We start from the raw sequence: 4,360 nt of genomic DNA on the forward strand, positions 1-4,360 counted from the left end.
GGTGGCTTGTGTTGCCATGGTAATTTTTCTAGGTTTGAGCTGTGCTGAGGAATCTGAGTGTCAGAACCTTTTAATGTGACCTGAGTAGGTGAGTACCTGCTCAGTGGTGTAAAATCTTGTGATTTTTGTGGTGGCTAATTTGTCTGAATGTTAGAAACTTTCTGAGAGATGTACAGAACATAACAAAAATGTATGTAAAGATAAATGACATATGTTGCTATGGCAATTTTTCCAAGTCTGAGCAAACATCTGTGCAGTACTACCAGTTGTCATGTGTGTGAGTACTACCTTCTGGTTGGCTCTTGTTACTGCATGCTGTATCTTTTTCTTCTAGGTCTGAGTAGTGCCGTATCTGTTTTCTGTGAGTACCACCCTCTGGTTGGTTCTTATTACTGTGGGCTGTTTCCTTATCTGATTTTGGTTTTTGTTACTGGCTGTCCCTGTTCACAGATTTTGCGTTGCACCATATCCGTCTTCTGTGATCGCCACCTTCTGGTTGCTTCTTGTTACTGCAGGTTGTATCTTTTTTCCCTGGTTTTGGTTGGTTTTTGTTTCTGGTTGTGCCTTTTTCTGTTCACTGATTCTTAGTGGTGCCAGATCTTTCTGGGAACAAGGCCTTGGATTTGTTCCATGGCCAATTTCAGTTAGGACAGATGTGTCTGGGAGCTGTGGCAATGATGAGGCCAGGAGATGTCCTGAGTCTCGGCTTGGGTGGGCATGGCTCAGGGACTTGAGGTGTCCACCCGTCCGGGAATAAGTTCTTGATTTTGTACTTGTGGCTGGTTGCAGCTAGGGATAGACATATCTGAAAGCTGTAGCTATGGTGGGGTCAAGAGACATCCTAAGTCTTAGTCTTGGGTGGGCGTGGGTTCAGGGGATTCCAGAGACACCCACCGATCTGGTACTTTTTTTGTGTATGTGTGTGCATGCACCACTTTCTGGTTGTTTCTCATTTCATTCTGATAGAAAAGTTTGGACTTGTGTTTTGGGTGTGATAGAGAGGTCTTTTGCATGAGTACTATGTTCTGGTTGTTTCTTGTTTCTGTTTGATAGACAGGGAATTTTTTTACTCATGTTTTTGTATGTTGTATTTGTGTTTCTTGTTACAAGATGACTTTGACAAAGTGACTTTGACTTTGATGGACTTATCAACACGAGACAGGCTATGTATACCACATTCTACAGGTTCCCTTCACCACAGAAGAAGCCAGAAAGCTGGTTCTTGGAACCACAGGAGAGCCCATCACTAACCAAGCAGCTATTGATGCTTGCTTCCCCCTAACTTGTCCAGAATGAGATTTTAACACCATTGAAGGTATGATGTGGTTTCTGGTCTGCTGTCAGGTCTCAAGGCAGCCACAAGATGGCCCACAAATTAGGCATAGAAAAAAAACCCTACAGCTTTTTTAGAGAGGGTCATGGGGACATTTCCACCATATACCTCCTTGGACCCTGAATAACCAGAAACAAAGGCAGCAGTCACTCAGGCTTTTATTAATCAGGCAGCATCTAATATTAACAAAAAACTCCATAGGATTGAGAGGTTAGAAAAAAAAAGAGTCTGAGGGATTTAGTGACAGTGTCAGAGAAAATATTTAATAGAAGAGAGAGGAGAAGTAGATAGGAGAACAGAAGAAACAAATTTGAGACCTGGCAAAGATCCTGTTGACATTTGTGGTTAATCAAAAGGCTGTAGGAGAACCTAAAAGAGATAGCTGTAGAAGAAGTAGGTAAGTGGGGGCCTTAAAGATCAAAAGTGCCCCTCTCCAAGCCCAGGGTAACCCTAAAAGTAAAAAAACAAAAAACAAAAAACAAAAAAAACCTCCACCAAATTTTTTGTTGATAATTAATAAAATTCAACATTTTGTCTCACTAAAACTTAAAGATAAAGTCTCTTCATCAATTTATAAATGACTTTCCAGTGGCAATAGAAACAAAACAAAATCCCATGACCTCTTAGAGGCCCTGAAAAATTAAGAGTATTGAGCCTCCTCTAAGAAGGCCTTTCTCTACCAGCTACAAGTGACATACCTAGACCTAGGGGACTCAGGGCCCTGGCATCAGCCAATGGCCAATGTGTCACAAATTGTCAGAAGCTGGCTCCTGCCCTGTTTACACATCAGTGCAGCAATGACCACCTGGTTAAAAATGATGACAGAGGCTGATGACCAGCCTCTCTTCTTGAATGGCCCCAGGATAACTTTCCAGCTGCCCTGCTGCCTGACTTTGAACTCAAATGATGGACCTCTACATGACTCCTTGGATGGATGCAGAGGTAACATGGTTCACCAATGACAACAGCCTCTTTCAGGATAGACAGAAGTATGCTGCGGCAGTAGTAGTCTCAAACACCTAGATCATATGGTCAGAACTACTCTTGGCAGGAATGTCAGTCCAGAAAACTGAACCTGCAGCTCTGACCAAGGCATTAGAACTGAGAAAAGGCAAGACACACAGATAGCTGGTGTGCCTTTGTTACTGCTCATATCCTTGGGGCTATTTATAGAGAAAGGCCCTCTGACAACAGAATGAAGGGCTAAACTCCATCCCAGAGGGCAACAAGACAGTCCGATGGTTGGGCCTGAAAACTGGGCCTCTTATGTCCTTGGTTGCCCTAGATCCAGGAGATCCTATACTCTGACCAGACAAAAGATGTGATCTGGGCCAAAAACCTGTCCTTTTCTTAGTGTCATAAGAGATGATAGAACACAAACTAATTTTACTATAATACGTAGATATACAAATACTGAAAAAGAGCCATTGTTCTTCACACATGGGATTCCAGAGAATGCAGGACTTAGTCTACCAGTCCCACATCATAATTAAAGATGCCAATTTGAAAACAGCTAAAATTGTTAAAAAGTACAAGGTCTGCCAATTGACTAATGTGGTTGCCAATGAGAAGAACCTTGGTACTCAATACCAGAGCACCAAGCCAGGAGTCTATTAGGAAATGGACTTCACAGAGGAAAAAACTAAGAAAAATTCAGATATAAATATTTATTAATATTTATAGATACCTTTTCAGGATATGCTGAGACTTTCCCAATTAGACATGAGCCTGAACAGATGATAGCAAAGGAACTACAAAAAATTTCTTCCAAGTTATGTTTTTCTAAGTTTATAGGGTCAGACAATAATAGGTCTACATTTATGTCCCAGGTAAGTTAAAAATTAACTAGTATTTTGGAAATTAATTAGAAACTTCATTGTGCTTATAGATCTCAGAGTTCAGGACAGGTAGAGAAGATAAACAGAACCCTAAAAGTGACCTTAACTAAATTGACCTTAGAGACTGATGATGACTCTTCTCCCCTTCATTCTTTATAGAGTACAGAACTCTCCATACCAGATGGGACTCACCACTCTTAAAGTTATGTTTGGCTTACCTACTGACAGAAGTTATTACATGATCTCCTGGGTGTCCAATGGATATACAAAAGTGTTTGGCCTAAAGCCGGGCATGGTGGCACATGCCTTTAATCCCAGCACTTGGGAGGCAGAGGCAGGCAGATTTCTGAGTTTGAGGTTAGCCTTGTCTACAAAGTGAGTTCCAGGACAGCAAGGGATACACAGAGAAACCCTGTCTTGACCCCCCCCCCCCAAAAAAAAAGTGTTTGGCCTAAACTTCGTGCTTTCCATAAAACTGGTCTACCTCTGGAGCTCTATCAACTTTAGCCCGGAGACTGGGCCCTAGTCAAGAGACACTGTCAGGGCTCACTAGAGCTTCAATAAAAGGGTCCCTGTGCTACAGAGTTAAAGCATGGATCTACCACACATCCATTTATAGTTGAAAAAGACCCTGGCCAACAAGAGAAAAATTCAGCCTTAAGACTCCCTCCTGCCTCACTCTGATGGGCCCCTACCCAAGCCCCAGGGATACCACAAAGACACAGCCCTGTTACTGTTTTCATGAAACTTCAGGAAATCCCATGATTGGGACTTCTAGTCACAAGAGAAAGGGTGTGTGTGTGAGGCTAAATCTTTTAAGTTCAGATTCCATTTTAGAGACCTTGACCTAAGTTTGAACTCAAGTAAACTAACAGGCTGATACCTAGCATTGTTTTCCAAGTTGTCCCCCAACAAAATCTGAGCCTATCTCCAGTCTCTAGGCTAATCCCCAAGAAGACCAGTCTTAAAATATTGAAGACAGAGATTGAAGAATAAATTATTAGATGTAAAGTCCTCCTCTGTTCATGGCATAGAAGTAATGTAAAATGGTCATCCTACTAAAAGCAATCTACAAATTTAGTGCAATCCCTATCAAAATTTCAGCACCTTTCTTCAAATAAACTGAAAAGTCTCTTAAAATTTATGTGAAGACTGAGTGTGATGGCTCACATCTTTAATCTCAGCACCC

This window comes from Mus pahari, chromosome 15, assembly GCF_900095145.1.
Source record: "Mus pahari chromosome 15, PAHARI_EIJ_v1.1, whole genome shotgun sequence".
In the NCBI taxonomy this organism is placed as follows: Eukaryota; Metazoa; Chordata; class Mammalia; order Rodentia; family Muridae; genus Mus; species Mus pahari.